The sequence below is a fragment of the Neomonachus schauinslandi genome, chromosome 5 (assembly GCF_002201575.2).
Source record: "Neomonachus schauinslandi chromosome 5, ASM220157v2, whole genome shotgun sequence".
Lineage (NCBI taxonomy): Eukaryota > Metazoa > Chordata > Mammalia > Carnivora > Phocidae > Neomonachus > Neomonachus schauinslandi.
Genome location: NC_058407.1, coordinates 83367512 through 83393724, shown reverse-complemented (window position 1 = coordinate 83393724; position 26213 = coordinate 83367512). Strand labels below are relative to the sequence as shown.

The 26213-nt window shown below is 36.3% G+C and overlaps 1 pseudogene; it reads left to right on the top strand.

The window, feature by feature from the left end:
• Nucleotides 1–10445: 10445 nt before the first annotated feature.
• Nucleotides 10446–10899, top strand: LOC110581003 (annotated as a pseudogene).
• The last annotated feature ends 15314 nt before the right edge of the window (nucleotides 10900–26213 follow it).

The following is a 26213-nucleotide window of genomic DNA, read 5'->3' as shown; positions in this document are numbered from 1 at the left end:
AAATTGAAACCAAAGCAAGTTGAAGGAAGGAAGTAACAAAAATAAGAGCAAAATCAATGACATTGAAATTTTTTAAATGGTAAAAATAAATGAAACCAAAAGCCAATTATTTGAATAAATTAATAAAATTGATAAAACTCTCACTAGATTGATCAGGATAAAAGGAGAGAAGACACACATTACTAATATCAGAAAGAAAGAAGGAGTATCACTACAGACCACATAGACTTTGAAAAAGTAATAAGAGAATGCTACCTATTTCTCTATGCCTATAATATGAAAATGTGGATAAAATAGAATAATTCTTCAAATGAATCTGAATAATTCTTTGAAGGACTTACCAAAATTCACTTAAGAAGAAATAGATAAAATAAAAACCCCATGCCCTACCAACATTCAAAGAAGAAATAATATCAATTCTACATAATCTCTTTAAGAAAATAGAATAGAAAGGAACACTTCTCAACTTATTTTGTGAGACCAGCATTACTCTAATACCAATACCAGACACAGACATTACAAGAAATAAAAACTATGGAAAACTATCCTTCATGAATATGATAATTTTTTTCAACAAAATATTAGCAAATAGAATCTGTAACATGTTAGACAGTAATCATGACCAAGTGGGTATTTTCCTAGTAATTCCAGGCTGTTTCAATGTAGAATCAATTAATGTACTGCACAATATTAACAGAAGAAAAACTAGATAGTCATCTCAGTAGATGCCAAAAAAAAGCAATTTACAAAATTCAATAGCTATTCATGATACAAATCTTTAGCAAATTAGAAATAAGATGAAAGACTGAATGCTTTTCTCATGATAATGAAATCTACAAAAATACTTCCCAGACCCTATATCCTACCTAAGACATACTAATAAAAGACTGAAGACTTCCTACTAAGATCAATAATGAAGCAAGAGGGGCACCTAGGTGGCTCAGTTGGTTGGGCGACTGCCTTCGGTTCAGGGCATGGTCCCAGAGTCCCGGGATGGAGTCCTGCATCGGGTTCCCGGCTTAGCAGGGAGTCTGCTTCTCCCTCTGACCCTCTCCCCTCTCATGCTCTCTCTCTCAAATAAATAAAATCTTTAAAAAAAAATAATGAAGCAAGAGTGTCTGCTTCCACCCCTCATACTCAGTATCATACTGGAAGTCCTAGCTAGTGTAATAAAGGAAGAAAAGAGTAAGTAGCCTATAGATTGAAAAGGAACAAATAAAACTGTCTCTATTTCCAAATGACATGTACTATCTGATGTAGGAAAGACATTAGGGTTCAAAGCCGAAGGCCAAGAAAGAATTCTTGAGACGTCTTTGGCACAAAAAGGTGATTTTTTAATTTATTTTTTTATATATTTTTTAAGATTTATTTATTTGAGAGAGAGAGATAGCCAGAGCAGGAACACAAGTAGGGGGAGTGGGAGAGGGAGAAGCAGGCTTCCCGCCGAGCAGGGAACCTGATGTGGGGCTAGAGCCTAGGACCTTAGGATCATGACCTGAGCCAAAGGCAGACACTTAACGACTGAGCCATCCAGGTGCCCCAAAAAAGGTGATTTTTTTAAAGTACGGGGACAGGACCCGTGGGCGGAAAGAGCTGCAATGGGGTCATAAGGGGTGGTGATTATATACCTATAAATTGGAAGGGGGGTTAGGGATAGTGTAAGTCTCTAAGGACTTTTGGAAACAAGATTTCCAGGACCCTGAGGGGACTAGCTATTGTTAGGAAAAGGTCATTTATTACCGTCTAATAAAACCTGAGTCATGAGATCCTTCAGATGTATATCAGTGGGCCATATGCTTGGGGGATGATTGCCAACACGTATCTTGGGGGGTTTAGAGATAAAGGAAATTTCTAAAGGAATTTTTATATGTTAAAGTAGACTTACAGGACCCTCGGGGTTCGGCTAAGATTGCCTGTTGCCCTTAGGAAAGTATTAACAACAAGGCAGTTGAGTCCCTAGAGGAATGCCACTCTGCCTGTTTCAAGGACTTGTCAATGGGCTGTAGATAGTAAAGAAATTTAATAATTTTTCTTCTACCTTTGTTTCCCACATCACTATCTATATAGAAAATCCAAAGGAAAGTACAAAAAAGCTCCTAGAATTAATAAATGAACGTAGCAAGGTGATAAAAGATCAATATATAGAAAATAATTATATCTCTATATACAAGCAATAGACAATTATAAATCAAATTTGAGAGGAAAAAGTACCATTTAAAATAAAACCAAAAAATAGGGCGCCTGGGTGGCTCAGTTGGTTAAGCAACTGCCTTCGGCTCAGGTCATGATCCTGGAGTCCCAGGATCGAGTCCCACATCGGGCTCCCTGCTCAGCGGGGGGTCTGCTTCTCCCTCTGACCCTCTTCCCTCTCGTGCTCTCTGTCTCTCATTCTCTCTCAAATAAATAAATAAAATCTTTAAAAAAAATAAAAAATAAAATAAAATAAAATAAAACCAAAAAATAAATGAAGTAAATATAAACCTAAGGAGATATGTGCAGGATCAGTATGCTGAAAAATATTAAATAATGGTGAAAGAAATTTAAAAAGACCTCAATAAATGGAGAGATATACTATGTCCATAGATTATAAGGATCAATATTGCTAAATTGCTAATTCCCCCAAAATTTATCTACAAATTTAAAGTAATCCCCCCAAAAAATCCCAGGAGCATTTTGTATAAATAGAAATAAAATGATTCTAAAATGTATATGGAAAGACAAGGGAACTATAATAGTCAAACAATTTTGCAAAAAAAAAACATTAGGGATTCATACTACCTGATTTAAAGATCTAATGTAAAGCTACACTAATGAAAATTGTGTGGTATTGATGAAAAATAGACATATATATCAATGGAAGAGAAGAGGGAGCCTACAGTAGGCCAACAAAAATACAGACAATAACTTTTTACAAAGGTATAATGGAAATTTAATGGAGCAAGAACAGCGGTTCCAACAAGTGGTAGTGGAACAATTGGACATCCATATGCAAAAAAAAAAAAAAAAGAACCTCAATACATAACATATACTTAAAGCAAAAACTAGTTCAAATTAGACCTAAATATAAAACACAAAAGTACACAAATTTTAAAATACAAGAGAAAATCTTTGTGACCTCAAGTTAAGCAAAGATTTCCTAGATATAACAGCAAAAGCACAAGCCATAAAAAAAAATTTTTTTAAGTTGATGAACTGGATTTCATTGAGTTTAAAATATTTTGGCCTCTGAAAGATACTGTTAAGAGAATGAAATTAGAAGCCACAGACTTGATGCTGGAGTGGAGGGAATAGGGTGGCTGGGTGATGGACATTGGGGAGGGTATGTGCTATGGTGAGCACTGTGAATTGTGTAAGACTGATGAATCACAGATCTGTACCTCTGAAACAAAGAATACATTATATGTTAATAAAAGAAAGAAAAATAAATCTTTCTTAAAAATAAAAAATAAATTAAATTAAAAAAAAAAGCCACAGACTTGGAGAAAATATTTACAAATCACATTACTGATAAAGGACTTGTATCTAGAATAGATAAAGAACTCTCAAAACTCAGCAATAAGCAGGGGCGCCTGGGTGGCTCAGTCGGTTAAGCATCTGCCTTCGTTCGGCTCAGGTCATGATCTCAGGGTCCTGGGATCGAGCCCCATATTGGGCTCCCTGCTCCGTGGGAAGCCTGCTTCTCCCTCTCTCACTCCCCCTGCTTGTGTTCCTTCTCTCGCTGTGTCTCTCTCTGTCAAATAAATAAAATCTTAAAAAAAAAAAAAGACTAAGATGCCTTTAAAAACAACAACAACAACAAAAACTCAGCAATAAGCAAATTAATAGCTCAGTTAAAAAAAAAAATTTCAATGGACACTTCAACAAAATAGATATACAAATGAAAAATAAGCACCTAAATAGATGCTTTTCATCTTTATTCATTATAAATAATGAGTAATTATTTAAAACTAGTGTGAGTATCACTGGACAATTAAAATAGCATAATTAAATTTAAAGCCATTAACAATATTAAATGCTGATGAGGGTGCAAAGCAACTATAACTTTCATACATGACTGATGGGAACACAAAATGGTACTGTCACTTGGGAAAGCAGTTTGCAATTTCTTATAAAGCTAAATATACACTTACTATATGAATCAGCAATCCCATTCCTAGATATTTACTCAAGAAAAATAAAAACATGTTCACTCAAAAATGTGTATCTGGATGTTTATAGCATTAACTTATAATTGCCAAAAACTAGAAACAACCCATATATCTTTTAACTGGTGAGTGATAAATTCTGATACATCCATAAAAAGGAATATTACTCAGTAATTTTTTAAAAAAGAGTTACTGATACACAACAGAAATGTATCTCAAATGTATCATGCTAAGTTTAAAAAGCCATATTCAAGAAGCTACATACCAAGCCATTCCAAATATATGGCATCATGGGAAAGCCAGAACTATAGGAATAGCGAACATGTAAGTGGTTGTCAGAAGTTGGGACAGGACAGGGCTGATTACAAAAAGATAGCATGAGAAAAAAACAAAAAAACAAAAACAAAACAAAACAAAAAAAAACCCAAAAAGACAGCATAAGAATCTTTTTTCAGATGATGAAAATGTTACATATCTTGACTGTGGCTGTGGTGATTATATGACTGTACATGTGTTTCACAAGTCATAGAACTGGACACCCAAAAGCATAAAATTTACTGTATATAAAATTAAAATGTTATAACAAAAATAAGTTTTAAAATAAATTAAAATAAAACATTATTTTAGATCCTATGTCTATGTGCTTTTTATTATGCCAGAGTGCTTCAGCCTTGCATCCAGCAATAATTGTTTTAAGGGAGAGAACAGACTCTTGAAGACAATCCACCATAGAAAGTTTAATTCTGCATGGGCTTATTCACTAGTAAAAAACCTTTTTATACAGAGAAATGATGAGAAGTTTAAAAATTTGTAAGTGATAGGATTTTTTTTAATTGTAGCAATTTCATATCCATATAAAAATTAGGTAAAACCATTGTAGGCTGTTCAATAAACTATTAAGAGCTAAAGAAACTAACCCAAAGGGACCAGGATTGAAGGATTGAAAAGAAAGGAAAAGTAAAAGACAGGATAGAAGAATAATACAGTGCAAAAAGGGAGAGAAAAGAGAGTTGTAAAGGAAAGACAAGATAAAGAGAGAAAAAATACAATGGAAGAAACAGAGTGTATGAAATTTTTCTATCTTTCTTAGCCAGCATGCATTTCCCATAATGTAGATATAAAAGTGAAAACAAATACAACTAGGTACTAAATGTTACTGCCTTTTACTAAGTTGTATTAACTTTCTCACACAATGAAACAGATTTATTAAAGCCTTCTTCCTTACAAAAATATTGTCAATTATTTCCCCTAGAGCTGCATATAAAACATCACCAATTATCTCAGAAAATGAAATTATCTAAATGTTCTCTTCTGAGTATGTCTGACGCTGGTTCTCATACCCTTTAAGTGTAGGAAAACTACTTTCTCCAAAGATGTTAAGCGTAAAACAACATTGAAATCAACTTTATCAGCCAGATAAAGGTTACCATAAAGTTATCAATAAACTATGTGGTGCTTTCACACTTATAACAGTATAATGTGCCATGGATATCTTCATGGCATAGAGAAATAACTTCTTTCATTAAAATAAAACACCAAACCCTTCGAATCAAATTGTATTTATTAAAATGCCAATGAAAATACACAGAGACTTCCAAGTATGCTATAAATTAAAGCTAAGAGAAGACAATATATCAAAATCTGAGAATTTCCATGAATTGCTGAGTCTTGAACTGTACATCTTATTTTCCAACGTATGAACCAAAACATGGCAGAATCTTCTTCCTGGCATTCCCAATGAGCACACTTAGAATGGACATCTTAGGTTTTTTTCTGTTGCAGCCTCTAATCCCCTTCTTTTGGTCCTAGCACAGTGACAGCCAACCCTCCTGTAGTATCTGCCCATGCAATGCAAGTGAAACTGACTCCACCCCATTCCAGGATTAGGCTTGTGAACTAAACTTGGGCAATTAGAACACTGTGGCTCCCTTACTACGGTGATTGATTCAGGAATGGGCACCTGACCCAACCCAGGCCACTCAGAGCCAATAAGATTCTATTTTAGGATTTTTAAAAAATTATTAGTAAACGGAAAATATTTTGTACTGAAGTTGAACTAGTAGAGTGTACATCTAAAGATATTAGTGTCCATCTTACTACCACATGGACAGAGTTAAGAAAGAACCAACACAGAGAAAGCAGAGCTTAGAAATGGGTGTAGAGACTGCATCCTAATAGTATCCTAATGGAAGTCTCTGGATCTATTTCTGTAGATCTACCTTTGAACTTTTCAGTTTTTGAGCGAATAAATTCACTATGTTTATTAGACCATTTGAGTTAGGATTCAGCCAAATCTAATGGAAAGCATCCAGGTTATAAAATTTATAAGCTAGTCATTTTCTACATTAATCAATCAAGCTATTTTTTTAAAAAAGCAATTAAGAGTGAAGGGCCAGTAGATGTGGTAGTTAATTGCAAAAGTAGGGAAAGAGGAAAGAGGAGTATTGAGAATCCTCCACTCTCCATCTCTACTCAGCAATATCAAAGTAAGAGAAGTTTTTTAAAAAGCTTCTACTTGGGTCTGATTTTCTGTATAGCAGCATACATTTGGGTTATGATATGATGTACCAGGGGTTTTCAACCAAGGAGATTTTGTTCTCCAGGTGACCCTTGGCAATGCTCGGATGGAGACATTTTTGGCTGTGATAACTGCGGGAAGGGTGCTACTTGCATCTAGTGGGTAGAGGCCAGGCACAGGATGCTGCTAAATATCCTACAATGTACAAGACCACCTTCTACAAAAAAGAATTATCCAGTGTAAAATATCAAGAGTGCCAAGGTTGGGAAACTGCTATCTGTAACTCTTAACATCACATCCTTATAAAAATATACCTATTTTTATATCAAGTACTTATTTGGGGTTTCTGCTTGTTTTTGTAGTTTTGATATTTGGGGTTTTCTGATAAGGATGTTTGGTTCTGTGTTAAGAGACCACAGGCTCCATTAGCAGACTCTTCAGAGACCTAAGAGAGATGTTTTTAGTAATATTGAGCATTGCAGTTGGTTTCTGAGTCAAGCTGCAGAGCCCTGGTTTCTGTAGCCACATAAACTCTGAAGAGGAATAGACCCTGTGACTGGGAGTGGAAACTTCCACAGTTCTGAGGATTGCACACCTGGTCTCCATAGGAAAGTAGTAATATTCCTGTGGCACTTATTAAAAATAATAGCAAAAGAAAGGGGGGGGGGACCAGCTCTAAGTGTGAAATACCAGCAGAATTATATTTTCAAATACTTGGGAAGTTGGTACTTCTTTACCTGCAATAATAGTAAGTTAGTAAATTGAATTTACTTTTAAATGGATCTCTAAACTCAGGTAATATTGTTCACCTTTGAGAGGCATGGAAAGTACAAACTTAGGTTCACCTTGTTAAGTGGACAGATAATTTATATATGAAATAAAACAGAGAAAGCTATTTTTTAAACCTGAGAAAATCTAAATGAGTGAAACTCTTACTCTGACAAAAGTATTCAAGTAGATGAGGGAGAAAGAGTGAAGCTGAAAAATTCTCTAGCTTGCATGGACCCAGCCCTCTCTGTAAGAGAAAAATGATAATGCTCAATTTTCATTCATGATATCCATTATTGAAAATCTGGTTTGTGGGGAGCCTGAGTGGGTCAGATGGTTGAGTGCCTGCCTTTGGCTCAGGTCATGATCTCAGTGTCCTGGTGATAGAGCCCAGCAGGGAGTCTGCTTCTCCCTCTCACTCTGTCCGTCCCCCCAAGCCCCACCCCCACTTGTGTGTGTGCTCTCTCTCTCTAATAAATAAATAAAATCTTAAAAAAAAAATAAAAATAAAATTAAAAAACTGGTTTGCATATAAAAGTAAAGAAAAAATTTGTAATCATTGTGTTGCTTTATGTTCATTTTTAAAAGACTTTAAAACATTTAAGAAAATTTGCTGTGTTAGACTTATGAAAATATGATTACAATCTATATTAAAATATTTGGAAATTTTAATTGGCTACATAAATAAGTTTTTATTTATAGCTGTATAAATATGTGAATACTTGAAAAAAATTTGTATTAAGGATTAAACAGACATTAACTGACATACAAATAAAAGTGAGGATTCCTCTACACACAAAGGCCCTCCGGAAAACTGCTTGCTTTATGAACTATCACATGGTGTCTGCCCCTACTTTAGGTCTATCTGATTGTATTGTCCTAAGAAAAGAAAGAATCCATAGAGAAAGCAATTGTCAAAGACGTTCAAAGCAAGATTAAAAAATTCTTCTCCCAGGGTGCCTGGCTGGCTCAGTTGGTAGAACATATACTCTTGATCGTGGGGTTGTTAGTTCAAGCCCCATGTTGGGTGGAGAGATTTAAAAAAATTTTTTTTAATATATATAAATATATACATATATATATAACATTTAACATTTTAAAAAACAAATAAATAAAATAAAATCCTTCTCCCTCCAAATCATAGCATTTTGTTTAAGAGTCCATGTTTGAGAACCAAACTTCCTGGATTCAATTTTTGTGCTTTAGCCATTTAATAGTGGTGTCATCTTGGGCAAATTATTTAACTTATTTAATCATTTTCTGATTCAGTATATTCATTAATAAATGGGAATAACAACAGCACCTACCCTATAAGGTTGCTATAAGGATTAAGTAAGACAACATTTTTAAGGACTTGGTGTAATATATGAAAGATGGATCACATTATCATATTACTCTAAACACTGAAACCCTTCTCTCTATACCCTAGAATAGGCAGGGGTTTTTTTTTGTTTGTTGGTTTGGTTTTGGTTGTTTTACATTTCTTTTTAAATTTTTTAAAGTTTTAATTCAAATTCCAGTTAGTAATTACACATACAGTGTAATATTAGTTTCCAGTGTACAATATAGTGACTCAACACTTCCATACATCACCCCATGCTCATCACGACAAGTGCACTCCTTAATGCCCATGACCTATTTAACCCATTCCCCCACCCACCTCCCTTCTGGTAACCATCAGTTTGTTCTCTATAGTTAATGGTTTTTATTACATTTTAGAGACCCAATCCTGAAAATCAGAAGGGATATTGGCCAAAAATTTTTGAAATTTATCACTGACTTCACCGAACTGTAAAAAAAAAAAAAAAAAAAAAGCACAGTTACTTTTAGTAAAATATTCTGTTATATTAGTGCATTTCACAAATACAAAAATTTACAGGGTTGAAAATAAAACATAATTTATATACCTGAGTTATGTTTAGTACTCAAATGGGTCCAGGAGAGTTAGGATTTAGATGAAAGGAGACATATGGACTTTTATAATGGTGGTGACAAAGATGTGGGGATGGTTCACATATGCATAATGTACACCATACCCTCTTCTGGGAGTTTAACATATTCACTCAACTGGTCCTCCGAACAACATTCTAAATGGACACTACTGTGATGTCCACTTTTGTGAATGGAAAAGCTAACACAATGAGAGGTTTAGTAGCTTACCCAGGTTGGCGGGGTAGTAAGTGGCAGAAAAGTCACTATATCAAAAAGTCTGAGACCTATGGTTCTGGGATCACAACATTTTTTTTAATTACTTTTATTATAGTAATAATAACTTGCTTGAATGAAACAATGAGATTAATAAAATGTTCTTTATGTCAAAAATCATAACAGGTAACACTTAATGCTCACTATGCACAAAGAGCTGTTCTAAATTCTTTACATATATTAACTCTCTTAACACTCACATCAACACTATGAAATGGATTACTGTTCTTTAACCCAATTTGTTGACAAGGAAATCAAGGCACAAGAGAGCTGAGTGATTTACCCAAGGTGTACACATGGCAGGTGAGGAAAGGGATCAGGTCACACCAGGCAGTCTGCATCCAAGAGACATACTGCCTCTTACTATAAGGAAAATGGTCTCAAGTCTCTCCACTTTGATGTCCAAACTCAAACAAGACAGAAGTTCTCCCCATCCCTGCACATGTAGAGCCTGGACATGCCTAAGTTGACAGAACCAATTTAAAAAAAGAATGTCAGAAAAAACTGGAGAAACAGAGCACTGCCCAAGAGTAAGAGGCAAATGCAAACTAGAATGAGTACAGCTCCCCCTTTACTTATGATGGGGTTATATCCTGATAAACTCATCACAAAATAAAAATATCATAAATCAAAAATGCATTTAATACACCTAGCCTACTGAACATCACAGCTTAGCCTAGCCTACCTGAAATGTGCTCAGAACCCTTACATTAGCTACATTTGGGCCAATCACCTAACAAAAACCTATTTTAAAAAGACTGTTGGGCTCTTCCACAGGAGGTCTACACGCTGTCGCTGGGGCCGCCGCCATGTCTCTAGTGATCCCTGAGAAGTTCCAGCACATTTTGCAAGTACTCAACACCAATATCGATGGGCGGCAGGAAATAGCCTTTGCCATCACTGCAATTAGAGTGTGGGGTGAAGATATGCTCACGTGGTGTTGAGGAAAGCAGACATCGATCTCACCCAGAGGGCCAAGAGCTCACTGAGGATGAGGCAGAACATGCGATCACCATTACGTAGAATCCTCGCCACTATAAGATCCCAGACTGGTTTTTGAACAGACAGAAGGATGTGAAGGATGGAAAGTACAGCCAGGTCCTGGCCAAAGGTCTAGACAACAAACTTCGTGAAGAAATGGAGTGACTGAAGATTAGGGCCCACAGAGGGCTGCACCACTTCTGGGGACTTGGTGTCCAACGCCTGCACACCAAGACCACAGGGTGCCGTGGCCACATCGTGGGTATGTCTAAGAAGAAATAAATCTGTAGGCTTTGTCTGTTAATAAATAGTTTATACACCTAAAAAAATTCTTTTTAAATAAAATAAAATAAAATAGAGTGTTGGGGCACCTGGGTGGCTCAGTCAGGTAAGCATCTGCCTTTGGCTCAGGTCATGATCCCCAGGTCCTAGGATTGAGTCCCCCATTGGGCTCCCTGCTCAGCAGGGAGTCTGCTTCTCCCTCTCCCCGTACTTGTACTCTCTCTCTCTCAAATAAACAAATAACATCTTTTATTTATTTATTTATTTATTTTTAAAATTTTATTTATTTATTTATTTGACAGAGAAAGAGAGACAGTGAGAGCAGGAACACAAGCAGGGGGAGTGGGAGAGGGAGAAGCAGGCTTCCCATGGAGCAGGGAGCCCGACGTGGGGCTCGATCCCAGGACCCTGGGATCATGACCTGAGCCGAAGGCAGACACTTAACTGATTGAGCCACCCAGGCATCCAAATAAAATCTTTTAAAAAATAAAATAAAATGGAGTGTTGAATACCTCATGCTATTTATTGAATACTGTAGTAAAAGTGGAAAACAGAATGGCTGTACAGGTACAGAATGGTTGTCAGTGTACAGGTTTTTTACCCTCGTGATCACATGGCTGGCCAGGAGCTGCTGCTGCCGCTCCCCAACAGCACCAGAGAGGATTACACCGCATATCGCTAGCCCAGGAAAAGATCCAAACTCAAAATTTGAAGTACAGTTTCTACTGAATGTGTATCGCTTGCATACCATCATAAAGTCAAAAAATCCTAAGTCGAATCATGGTAAATTGGAAATCATCTGTAATTTTGATTAGCTTCATCAAAAAGCAGATCATCTATGTGCTCTGGTAAGCGCTGTGAATTGTGCGAGACTGTTGAATCTCAGATCTGTATCTCTGAAACAAATAATGCAATATATGTTAAGAAAAAAAAAAGAAGAAGATAGCAGGAGGGGAAGAATGAAGGGGGGAATCGGAGGGGGAGACAAACCATGAGAGACGATGGACTCTGAAAAACAAACTGAGGGTTCTAGAGGGGAGGGGCGTGGGAGGATGGGTTAGCCTGGTGATGGGTATTAAAGAGGGCACGTTCTGCATGCAGCACTGGGTGTTATGCACAAATAATGAATCATGGAACACTACATTTAAAACTAATGATGTAATGTATGGTGATTAACATAACAATAAAAAATTTTTTTTAAAAAAGCAGATCATCTTTGCCCCAAGTAGGTAGAGGATAAGGCCAAGGGTCTTGCCATTCACCTAGAAAGACAAAGTGGCCCTTCTTGAAATTGCTGGTATGAGGTTTAGAGGTAGGATCACTTAAAACTTATGTAATGCTGTTTCTTCTATCTTCACACATGTATTATTTAGATTTGCAAAACAAGAACCTAATAATTATCAGCTCCAAACAAATAATTAATTTTGGGTACTTAAGCTCCTGGGAATCACATGAATAGGGTATCCCTAAAAAGCCCAAGCACTGGAAAATGTTTTCATGACTTCCATTTCTGAAACACAGGCTGGCTGGATTTCTGAGCCATCACTCCAGCTGAAAACAACTGTAAATGCTGAGTACAGCTTCCATGCTTTCATCTCATCTTAAAGGCCTTGACGAGAAGAGGAGATGGTAAGCAATTCCAACGCCTAAATTTAGGTGAAGATAGGAACCAAGAGGGAAAACAAGCAAGGAGGCTACTTTTGCCCTAAGAGTATTTGCTGAACCTGGAGAACTTGTGATTTTGTCCTCATTGTCTTCAGGGATGTTTATGGTCCTGGATGGAGAGTTAAAGCATATGTGCTCACAGATCCTCTTTCTTCCTCTCAAACCCACAGGGAGACTGCTGTTCCTATTCCTACTCATAGTTTCTTTGTGGGCACATGTCTAGTTTTGGACAATGGAACTTCTGTACACCACTTCCAGTCCTGGCCCTTAAGGTAATCTGTAAGATCCTCAGCTTCCTTATCTAAAAGTGAAAGATTTCTTGAGAGACTGTGAAGGAGATAAACCCAGGAGAGCCATCTGACTTATATCTGACTGTGACATGAACTTATAGTACATTTTTATTTTTTGTAAGCCACCAGGATTTTGGCTATAGTAGCTTGTGGTCATTATGCTGAGAAATTCAGGAAACTAAGAAGAAACCCTAAGCCCTATAAATGTAAAAACAATGTCAACCCACTCTACTGGCCCAAACCTAGGAAACACTCATAAAGAACAGCATCTCAGTTGAAAGAAAAGGAGAGCAGTGAGAATGAATCTGAAAAACTAGAAACACAAATAAATGCACACATGGATCACTAGATTATATTCATATTTCCTGGATTGTGAAAACATCTTAAATTAAGAATTTAGTTTAAACTTATCTCAGATTGTAGTATTCCCTGGAGTCTGGCAAATGCAAACATAAATCCTTTCTGTAAGAATTCATCTTCACCTTAGGCATCAAGGAATTTCCACAAATAATTTTATTTTTTTAAAAGATTTTATTTATTTATTTATTTGGGAGAGAGAAAGAGAGAGAGAGGGAGAAACAGCATGAGAAGGGAGAGGGTCAGAGGGAGAAGCAGGCTTCCCATTGAGCCAGAAGCCCAATGTGGGACTCAATCCCAGGACTCCGGGATCATGACCTGTGTGGAAGGCAGTCATTTAACCAACTGAGCCACCCAGGTGCCCCTCCACAAATAATTTTAAAGGGAAGATGTACAGATCACAACCCAAAATCACTGGAAACAGGAAGAAACAGGGGAGAATGAGCAAAAACAGCAGAAATAACAGCAGAAACAGGCATGAAAAAGATTATATACTGAAATTATCAGAAATATAATTCTATAATTACTGTGCTGAAAACATAAATGACTCATGTGAAAGCATCTGCAGAAATCAGAAAACTATGAAGAAAGACCAGCAGATTTGTAAAGGGTGCAAACAGAACTTCTAGAGTTAGAAAATGTAATAATGAATTTCATGAACATAAGATGTACTTGTTTCATTATTACATCCTTATTTGAAAACTTTCTTACAAACTATGGCAATATTGACTCAAAGGAACATAGTTATTGAAATGAAAACTCATTCAGATCCTGAAACGAATGAACGAATGAATGAACAAAAGAAAGCAAGCAAGAAAGAAAGGGACGAAGAAAGAAACTATACTAAGAAGAAGAATAAGAAGGTGGAAGGGGGGAGGAAGAGGAAAATTCATTGGGAAATTTTAATAGCAAATGAGACAGAGCTAAAGGGAGAATTAGTGAAATGTAAAATAGGTCAGAAGAAATTATCTAGAAAGCTGCACACTAAGAAAAACAAATTTAATATTTTTTGAAAATATTTTTAAAACATGGGGAAGTACTTTCAGGATTGTCGGATAAGGATCTCTGAAAATCAGGTCCTCCATAAAATAAAATATTGTCCAAAGCAACTTTTTCAGTATTCTGGAATTTAGCCACTGGCTTGCAACAATCCATGGGACACTTACTCAAGGCTGAATCACAGTAACAGTAGTGAGACTTGTGATATTTAAACTTTCTCTAGTCTCATCTGCATTCGGCAGCTCTGTAGTAGCCATGAAAATCAAGAGCCTCACAACTGTCATAGCTATGAACCAGAAAAGTTAAACCTAGGTTAATTGAGATTAACCACACTTAGGAATAGAAAGAAAAGAAAAGAAACAAAATGAACAGAGCTTCAGAGACCTGTGGGAAACCATTAAGTATATCAACATACATTTGATACCAGAAGGAGAGAAAAGAGATAAGGGGGAAGAAAAAATATTTGAAAAATAATGATTGACAAGTTCACACATTTGATCAGAAATCATAGAGCCAAAGAACAGTGGGCAACATATTCAAAGCACTGAAGGAAACAGACTGTCAACCCACAATTTTATATCCAACAAAACTAACCTTCAAAATAAATGAAAAATTAAGACATTCCCAGATAAATAGAAACAGAGAATCTATAACTAGTAGATACACCCTACAAGAGACACTAATAATAATTTTTCAGGCTGAAATAAAAGGACAATAAATAATTACTCAAATCCATATAAAAAAATAAAAAGCATCAATAAAAGTAACTACATTTAGAAATATAAAAGACATTATAAGTACTATAATTTGTAACTCTTTTCTTCTCCTATCTGATTTAAAAGACAATTGCATAAAATAATAACTATAAAACTGTTCTGAAGGGCTTATAATGAATAAAGATGTACTTTCTATGATAATAATAGCACAAAGGAGCAGTGAGGAAACAGAACTGTACTGAGTCAAAGTTTTCATATTATGGTGGTACTAATATGAACTAGGTTGTTTTAAGATGTTCATTGTAATTGCCAGCACAGATTGATAGAATGTAAAAGATACACCATGAAAATAGTAAATAAAGGAAAATTGGAGTGGCTATCCTAATATTAAACAAAATTTAGACTTAGTAACAAAAATTGTTACTGGAGACAAAGAAGGGCTTTCATAATGATAAAAGATTCAATTCATCAAGAAAATATAGCAATTATAAACATATAAGCACGTAACACTAGAGCCCCAAAATGAATGAAACAAAAACTGACAGATAAAAATAAGCAATTCACTATCATTAATTGGAGACTTCAATAGCCCACTTTCCTTACTAGATAGAAGAACAAGGTAGGTCAACAAGGAAACAGAAGATCTGAACAACACTATAAACCAAATAGATCTAACAGACACAGAATACTCCATTCAACAACAGCAGAATACACATTTGTTTCAGGGGTGTATGGAACATTCTTCACCTTAGACCATATGTTAGGCCATAAAACAAGCCTCAGTAAGTTTATAAGAGTTTAAACCATACAAAGTATATTCTCTGGCCACAGTGGAATGAAATTAGGAATCTGTAACAGAAGCAAATTTGGGGAATTTTCCAAAAAATGTGTAAATTCAACATCACAATACTAAATAACCAATGGGCCCAACAACAAATCACAAGGAAAACTAGAAAATATTGTTAAATAAATAAACACAAAATTACAGTGCACCAAAAATCATGAGATGCAGTTGAAGCTGTGCTTAGAGGGAAATTATTAGCTATAAACATCTACATTTTAAAAATGAAGAAAAAGCTCAAATTAATAAGCTAACCTTCCATCTTAAGAAACTAGGAAAGAATAAATTAAACAAAATGTAAGCAGAAGGAAGGAAGAAATAAAAATTAGAGTGGAAACAAATGAAATAGAGAATAGAAAAATAAAAGAGAAAATCAATAAAACCAAAAGGTGATTTGAAAAGATCAACAAAATTGACACACCTTTAGCTGGACTGATAAAGAAAAAAAAGGCACAATACTCAATTTACTAAAATCAAGAATGAAAGCAGGGACATCGCTACTGAACTTATAGAAAAAAAGAATTTCCCCACAAGATGTTAGAGCAGTTAAATGGCAACAAATTAGACAGTCTAAGTGAGACAGATGAATTCCCAGAAAGACATGACCTATTAAAAAATAGATTCAAGCTGTTAAGCGTCTGCCTTCAGCTCAGATCATGATCCCAGGGTCCTGGGATCGAGCCCCACATCAGGCTCCCTGCTCAGCAGGATGCCTGCTTCTCCCTCTCCCACTCCCCCTGCTTGTGTTCCCTCTCTCACTGTCTCTCTGTCAAATAAATAAACACAATCTTAAAAAAAAAAAAGTAGATTCAAGAAGTAAAGAAAATCTGAATAGACATATCACAAGCAAAAAGATTTAATTGGTAATAAACCCTCCCCACCACACACACACACATACACACACACACACACACGCCAAAGACTAAATGGGTTCACTGGTGAATACTACCAAACAAAGAATTAACACCAATCCTTCATAAACTATTCCAAAAGATGGAACAGTACAGAACACTTCCCAACTCATTCATTCCATGAGGCCAGTATTATCCTTATAACAAAATCAGACAAATACATATCAAAAGAAAACTACAGATTAATATATCATTATGAATAGAGATGCAAAAATTCTCAACAAAATACTACCAAACTGAATTCAGAAAAACATAAAAGAGTATATAACAAGACCAAATGAGATTTATCTGAGGAATGCAAGGTTGGTTTACCATGAAAACCAATCAATGGAAAACACCATATTATGGAATAGAGGACAAAACCTACACAATCAAGTCAATAGACACACACAATATACAAATCATTGGCTAACATCCAATACTCTTTCATAATGAAACATACAATAAACCAGAAATAAAAGGAAATTTCTCAACCTGATAAAAGTCATCTACAAAAACCACAGAGCTAATATAATTAATGGTGAAAGAATGCCTTCCCCCTAAGATCGTTAACAAGAAAAGGATGTCTACTTTTACCACTTCTATGTAACATTTCACTTAAGATTCTAGAGAAACATTTATAAAAATAAATGGTTTAATATATCAGAAAATGTAACAATTTTAAATGTATATGTGTCTATTTATATAACCACAAAATATAGACAGGAAAATTTTACATAACTATAAGGGCAAGTTAATATATCCACAATCAAAATGGAAAAAATTTTAACACATTTTCCCCAGTATCTGATAGAATACAGACAAAACGAAAAAAGGCTATAAAGTACTGAATAGCACACCCTACAAACCTGACCTAATGGAGCAATACGGAACACTGCACAAACACTGCAAACCACATTCTCTCAAATACATATCAATTATTTACATAAATTGCCATGAGTTGGCCCCCAAACTACTCTCAGATAATTTCAAAGTCATATAAATAAAGATCATAATTCAGTTACCCTAGAGGTCAGTTAATTAAAAAATAACACGGGAATATTCCATGTTTGGAAATAAAGAAGTATCATTTCAACTATGAGTCATGGTCCAATTAATAAATCATAGTGGAAATAGATGACAAGGAAAGTAAAACTGTCTACTGAAAATGGAGAAGAAGGACTACACACTATAATAAAAAGAAAGAAGTAAAAGATGGCTTGAAATATAAAAAGGAGTTAGGAAAAGAAGGTACTAGGTGGGGGAAATTGGGAATATCTTTACAAACAATAGAAGCAAACATAAAATAACAGGAACCGTGAATTTTCAGAAAGCAAGGCAGAGTGGAAAAATTTACTCCTAATCTTGATTTTTAAAATTCAATAAAATAGGAATTTATGGATATGTCCTTAACATAAACACCACACACAGGTTTCAAACCAATAGTCTGAATAACTTACTATCAGAACAGAAAACAGCAAAAAAATTAAAACAAAATAAAGGAAAACAAGTTGATTAAACTGAAGGAAGAAAGATTTTTTAAGAAGTTGGACAGAAGGCAAACTAGAGAGACACAAAAGGGAAAATGAGATATTAGAGACCAGAATAGATACGTTTAAATGAAAAAAAAAAAAAGATCTTTTCCAATACCCCTAGGTATTGGAAAAGAGAAAGATGTACAAGTTTTATAGCATAAAGGGTGACTGGAACCCCCAAAAATCTGACAAAGACAGAGAGATGAAGTCTCCGATAGTCATCTGAAATGACCCACCGCATGTCCTCCACCGGAGACAGGGTTAAAGGTGTAGAGAGGCCATGGTGAGATCAACTGGGGGGAATCACCCTTGAAGACTGGGAAAAGTATGCAAAATTGACAAATAAAATTTTTGGACAGACTCAGGGCAGGGGAGACCAAGGATAGAGTAAAATATTCAAAGAATTACTGGGTGAGTTTCAAAGTAACACAAAGTTTATTATAAGTGGACAATGTAAGTATTAACCATGCCCTGTAGGGACATGCCAAGAAATGCATGGGATTTGGGACTCTTAAGGAAAGACACAACCAAGATGAGGCAAGATAAAAGGGAGCCAGGCAGGATAACAATAGATCAAGTGCATTAGATTTTTGTTGATGGAAAAACACCTCCTATGTCAGATTAGCCAATTTTAAAAGGGGAAGATAGGTGAGGTTTGCTTTAATAGTTGATGTTTTAGTAGATCCATACCTTAATGACTCGTTTCTCTTACAATGGGAGACCCCACAAAACAAAGTCTGAAAGAGTACATGAGAAAAAAATCACTGAGGCTGGGAAGAAAGAAGAATTAAAAACAAAAATGGAATTTTTTGGAATTTTCTACAGTAGAAAAGTACAGGGTATGATTTTTAAAAGTGATTTAAATGTGAAAAACTCAGCTGAGCCTCTCTGAAAGGAGTAGAGGAAGAGCAGTGGGAAAAGAAGTACTTGAGATATATCCCACAACTGGGAAAATAAAGATATAAGAGTAAGAAATGCTACTCAAGTCCTGAAACAAAGGCTGAGGAAAACATGCCTTGAGGAGCACATAACAGAAGCATCCATCCACCCTATGATCCCAGAGACAAACCCTTGAGATTCAACAAGAGGAGCCTCAGTTGAGGAATCTGCTGAGGCTTTCTCCAGTTGGAACATAAGTGGAGACTATGTGAAAATCTTCCAGGAGAAGCAGATTTCACAGGCACTTCCTTAGGAAGAGGACATCGAAATGGCTTCTATAGCATGACCTGAATTTGGGGGCTTACAAAAGGATGGTAGCGGCTGCCAAAGAATGCCCACACTCAAAGGGTAAATGGAAATGAAGAGGTTTTGAATATTCTTGTTGAGGCAAAAATAGAGATCCACAAAAGACCTCCTAACTGGGTCTGCTATCATTGAAATGTCTGTGTTCTTGAGAGAGATGACAGTATCCACAGGTGGATTTTTCCCCCCTCACGTGCAAACACACAGTACCATAATTACCTCTGGTGAATCGACGTTCATAGATCATGGAATTCAAACAACTCACTTAGATGGACATTCTGATGAACCTGAAATCAAAGTTTTCTCTTTTCAGTCTACCTCCTTCAGTCACCAGAGTTCCCAACTTTGGAGTTTACCGAGTACTATGTTCTGGGAACATCATTTTCCTTGGGATAGCTCTTCTCTAGGAGTTTGGGAATATTATCTTTTTAAATTTTGTGGTGGGGTAAGTGCAGGGGGCTGAAATTGTGATTGTGTTGAGTAGCCTGTTGTTTAAAGAGGAAGCATGTTTAAATTAACTTCCTGAGATCCCAAAAGAACCATATCCATTAAAGGCAGTACCCACTGAAGCTTCTCTAGCTTTGATTTTCAGCATTGGCTGGCATTAAAATCAACTTCAAGCCTTTAAAAACTGTGAGTTCCATAGCCCAATAATTATCAGACTGTGGTCCCCAGACCATGACCAGAACCAACAACATCACCTGGAAACTTGTTAGAAATGCAAACTTGGGGGTAGGGTCCAGCAATCTGTTTTAGTGAACCTTCACAGGGATTCTAAGGCACAGTAAAGTTTGAGGACCACTGCCCTAGCTCATCTCAAGCAAAGGAAATCAGAAACTCAAGGAGTCTGGTCATCAGATTCAGAATCACTGTATTAAAGAATCCCTGAATCTATGCAGACACTGGAATGAGAATCATCTGGCTGAGACTGGGCAGAAAAGAGATTGGGAAATTAGAATTGGGAGGACGGGCAGGGGGTGGGGGGGAGTAATTTAAGACATTTGGATTATAATTTCTTTGGAGTTTCCAAGATCAAGAAAATTTTATTATGACTTTTTTTTTGTATTTTGCAATTCACAAAAGCAAAATAATTTGGTTTCAGATTTTTAAACCCTGTGGACTTTAGCTAATTTGTAATAATTAAAAGGACTTGAGATGGGACGCCTGGGTGGCTCAGTCGGTTAAGCGTCTGCCTTTGGCTCAGGTCATGATCTCAGGGTTTTAGGATCAAGTCCTGCATCAGGCTCCTTGCTCAGCAGGAAGCCTGCTTCTCCCTCTGCCTGCCGCTCCCCTTGCTTTACTTTCTCTGACAAATAAATAAATAAAATCTTAAAAAAAAAAAAAAGGACTTGAGATGAAAGTTGTAAAGTGCACAGAGAAGTAGAGAGAACCGTGTAACTGATCTGCATATTCCTCAGATTAAACAATTATCAACATTTTTCCATATTTGTTTCAACTACTCTTTTTCTTTTCTTCCTTTTTTTTCTGTTTTTGTTTTTTGTTGTTTTTTGTTTGGGTTTGGCTTAGTTTTGGTTTTGGTTTGTTTTGTTTTTTGAGGGGTGGTACTATAGTATTTTTGAGAAAATCCCTGGTATTGTTTTATTTAGAATCATAGGTACTTTCCATAAGTTTCACTAAAATATAGGGACATGTTCTTACATAACTGTAATTCTATTTTCTTTTGTAACAGTTTAGTAATTTTTCAGTATCATCTAATACCTTGTTTGTAATAATATTTCCTCAACTGTCTTAAAAATATCTTTCACAGATTCATTTGAAACAGGAACTAAACAAGGTCCACACATGCTATTTGATTGTTACATTTTTTAAAGCTGTTAATTTAGAAGTCACTTCTCCCTTTCATATTTATGTCACTGACTTGTGAATGAAATAAGATGGTTCTTCTGTAGAGTGTCCCCATATTGGATTTGTCTGATTGCTTCCTCCTGGTGCTATTTAAATTTTTTTCCTTCCCCTCTTCTCCCATTAAACTGGAAATTAGATATTAGAAGCCTAGATTCAGGTTCAAGCTTTTTTGTGAGACTACTTCATGTGTATTTCATAAAGTCTGGTTATTGGGCTATGTCAATGTTAACCCTCACAAGTATATTCAGACAGTGGCTGTCAATCCTTCTGTTATAATCATCAACTTTTCCCTTCAAGATTTTGACATCCATTAATGGTCACTCTTTGAATCAATTACTGCTTTGAAAATCACAAAATGATGCATTTAAAATGCTATTGCCTTACCTATATTTTCATTTGGGATTCTATAAAACCAACTTACTCTCATCAACTAAGGGTCTTTAGTTAACTTGAAATAATGTACAGGACAAGATGAATAATTGCTCAGCTCTTTCTCTCTTTGATAACATTTATCAAAAATTTAAAGAACACATCCTCCACTCAGCAGTTATACTTCTAGAATGTTTCCTACTGGGGTGTCAGTGGCTCAGTCAGTTAAGCCGCCAACTCTTGATCTCAGCTCAGGTCTTGATCTCAAGGTCCTGAGTTTGAGCCCCACATTGATCTCCATGCTGGGCATAGAGCCTATTTAAAAAAAAAAAAGAAAAGAAAAGTTTCCTACATACATACTTACACAAATGTGGAAAGAAGTATGTACAAAGATTTTTACTGTAGGATTTTTTGTAATAGCAAAAATACATTTCTGAAAATAACCTAAATATTTCTCAATAAGACATTGCCCAAATAAATAACAACGTATTTGTGCAAAGGAATACTATACAGCCACTAAAAAGTGTGTTTCTCTTAGGAAATTAAGAAAACAAACTTCTTAATTTAATAGACTATCTACTGCAAGCCCACAGCAATTATCTGATTTCATGAAGAGAACTCACATAGACATCCTCTACTATCTCATTTATTTTATAAATAGTATTAAAGTCCTGGACAACATAACGAGACAAGAAAAAGAAATAATAGGTATAAGAATTGGAAGGAAAGAGACAAAATAACCAATACTGGTGCAGAGAATAAGGGAGTCCAGCAAGTTTGCTCAATACAAGATCAACATGTAAAAATCAACAACATTCCTTTATCGCAGCACCACCCAACTATAAAATGTACTAGGAAATAGGATACCCTGAACAATAGCAATAAAACTATTAAATGTCTAGGAAATAACCTAACACATAATAAATAGAATTTCATAAAATACTGAGAAAAGGAAAGAGCTGTGAATGAAGAACAAAGGTACTGGCAAATATCAGTGAAGTCTGAAGAAAACATTTGGATGACAACACTGGTTTGGACTAGGCTCACCCTATTGCTAACCAAAGCTTCAATTTCAGCCACAATCAAAGTCTAGCTGCTGCCCCATGCTCTGGGACAATGAATAGGGAAGGAGAATAAATTCCAGGTGGCAAGGGCTCTTCATATATCTGCTCCCAATGGGCTGAGGAAGGCTTTTTGTTAGAAATTTTGGCTCATCTCATGGAATGCCCATCTGCATTGTCTGCCATGTGATGGATTTTCTTCTACAAGAGGCAAGTTTCACAAGTCATTAATTATACCAGATGGTGGTGAAAGACTTAATAGACAACATAAATCTGCTGGAGAAACAAACATCAACAAATCACTTCAGGAAATAGCATCCATCCATATATCATTATGGACAGTCACTAGTTTTGCCACAGTGGGTATCAGATATCAAAGTTGGTTGGATAGTCATAAATTAAGTCATCCAGAAATCCAGATAGGAAATTCTTATTTTTACAAAATGTAAAACCCCAGAAGATCAATTCTAGGAGGAAAAATATATATTATGTCTCTATATTTGAACAGAAATATAACTCAGCGTGATACATTCATAGTGCAGTCTGCTTGAAACCCTGTGAAAATAGAAAATTGATTAAGAACATATTATTAGGGGCACCTGGGTGGCTCAGTCATTAAGCGCCTGCCCTCGGCTCGGGTCATGATCCCAGGGTCCTAGGATCGAGCCCTGCATCGGGCTCCCTGCTCCGCGGGAAGCCTGCTTCTCCCTCTCCTGCTCCCCCTGCTTGTGTTCTCTCTCTCGCTGTCTCTCTCTGTCAAATAAATTAAAAAAAAAAAAAAAAACTTAAAAAAAAAAAACATACTTGTTGCGGGGCAGGGACCTATTATCTGTGACAGGGTTGCTCTTTTGAGTGGAAAATGGTGCCAACGTACAGTAATGAGGTCAAAGTTGTATGTTCATATCCCCTGGTGGGCCAATTTTTTGTTTTGTTTTGTTTTGTTTTGTTTTCAGATTATATTGTACAATTTGCCCTTAATAGGACAGAAAGGGGGGTGGGAGGAGTGGGTCTATATGAATCTATCTCTATTACTGGAAAGCTACTCAAACGGCTTATTCTGCAGGTGGCACATCAGTAGTATCATCTTTAAAATGAAAGAGATCCAATCGTTATGAACACAAATGATACTTGTAACTCCTATCAGTGGTGGAAAATGTTAAATATTATTTCAAGCAATGTAACCCATTGTTTCACTCTTGATATGAGATAAAGTACTTTTATACCATATGAGACCTAGTGACAACTTAACTCACACTATTTTCCACAGAAAAATGTGTCTTCTTGTGAATTTTCCTAGTTCAGCATTAAACATTAAAAGAACTCACCATAGTAGCTCATGGAGAAGAAATACATTCTAATGTTCTTGCTAGCTTCCCTGGATATTGCAAAACATCATACTGCTAGTTCTTTTGCACAATACCCATTATTACAATATTTTTAGCACTTGACTTTTCCATTGTGAGTAAAAGAAATAGCTATTAAAAACTTAATAATAGTAATAGCATAATTATTATTACTACTAGTATATAAACACTAGTATAATAAAAGTAATAATATGTATTATGCTTAGTAATGGCTCATTAATTGGGACACCTTGAAAATTTTTGCCCATTTCTCAGAATTGCCACTGATCAAATTTTTCAAATGTGTGTATTTAGATAAAACATTGACACTGAATCTAATAAAACTGAAACCATGAGGGGTGCCTGGGTGGCTCAGTCAGTTAAGCATCTGCCTTCAGCACAGGTCATGACCCTGGGGTCCTGGGATCAAGCCCCCTGCTCAGCGGGGAGCCTGTTTCTCCCTCTCCCTTGCCTGCCACTCCCCCCTGCTTGTGCTCTCTCTCTCTCTAATAAATAAATAAAATCTTAAAAAAAAAACCAAACTGAAAACTTGATACTTGAATTCTAGTCATAATTTTTGAGGGAAAAAAGTTACCTTAGAAAAAAACGGATGCTTCCTTCAGTCTAAAAATCTAGCCCCTGGGTGTTTATCAGCTGTAGATAGAGAAAATGAAGCACAAGGCAGAAGAAAAGAAGGAATTACGTCTCGGGCGCCTGGGTGGCTCAGTCGGTTAAGCAACTGCCTTCGGCTCAGGTCATGATCCCAGGGTCCTGGGATCGAGTCCCGCATCGGGCTCCCTGCTCTGCGGGGAGCCTGCTTCTCCCTCTCCCATTCCCCCTGCTTGTGTTCCCTCTCTCGCTGTGTCTCTCTCTGTCAAATAAATAAATAAAATCTTTAAAAAAAAAAAGAAGGAATTACCTCTCAGTTTCTGGGATGAGCAAGGTTGGTTCTTCCCAGATGAGTCTATGTATCAGGTAGGATAGGCTAATTACTACCCAAAATCCAGTGGCTTAACCTACTAAAGGTTTATTTCCTGCCCAGTTCTGCAGGGGCCCTGGGTATCATTGCCAGTTTTATTGGTCATGTCAAGATCCCAACTATTCTTTACCAGAGCCATTCTCAGAGTTACACTTGCTATGAGCAATCTTGAAAAATGACATAATGTCCTCCCCATGGCAAAGTGCAGTCTTGCTTCTCCTTACTATCAAAGTGGTGAATTCCCCAAACTCAGTGTTCAAGTCTTCCACTGCATGTGTAGACATCCCTCATATGTCCTGTGCTGCCTGAATGGAACTTGGGAGACAAGAATAGACACAAACCAATATGAAGCACTGGGCTCCTGCTTTTGCCAGGAATAATGAAGTCCCTTGTCTCTGACTCAGGAGCTTTGGGTGTTCTGCCAGGATCCAAGAAACAGTAAGGGGTTAACTTGCTATCTTGCAAGTAGGGTAAAATCCCAGACCCATCACAATTCTTGACAGGTGGAGTTTGGGGCTCTGTTCCACACAATCATTCAAGGGGCCCAGGCATATTCCATCCAGTGGCTCTTCCAGCCAGCGTCCTCAGCTAGATGTAGCTGACAGGTGAAAGAAGGACCAACATGGACTGCATAAGAAGTTCTAGAGGCCTGGCCTGGAAGTGGCCTATATTACTTCCACTCATACTCCATTGACTAAAATGTAGTCATATGACCTCACCTGACTACTAGGGAGGCTGAGATGTAATTTAAATGTAATTTAACTTTGTGCCCCGGAGAAAAAAGGAAACAGGGCTGGGTAGAGGATATAGCAATGTCCTTGCCACTGACCATCATGCTGGTGTGATCATGCAAATATGAAACTGTTTTTGGAACCAGAATTTTCTCAGTGGGAGCTCGCACCTGCACAAAATAAAATTAACAAATACATCAAGAGTCATGTTTTTTGTGGAGGAATCAGCATTTCTACAATACTACGAGATGAGAAAAAAATAAGCATTCTTTATTTTTCTAGAAAATAAAGGAGGCCTTCTCATCTTGATCTGAGACCCTTATCCTGTAAAGGTTTGAAGCAAAAGGGGAATTAAACTTGCCAATTAAGGTAACTTAGGCTCCCTTATTTTTTAAAAGCCTATTTGGGTTTAGCTTTGTTTATTTCAGGT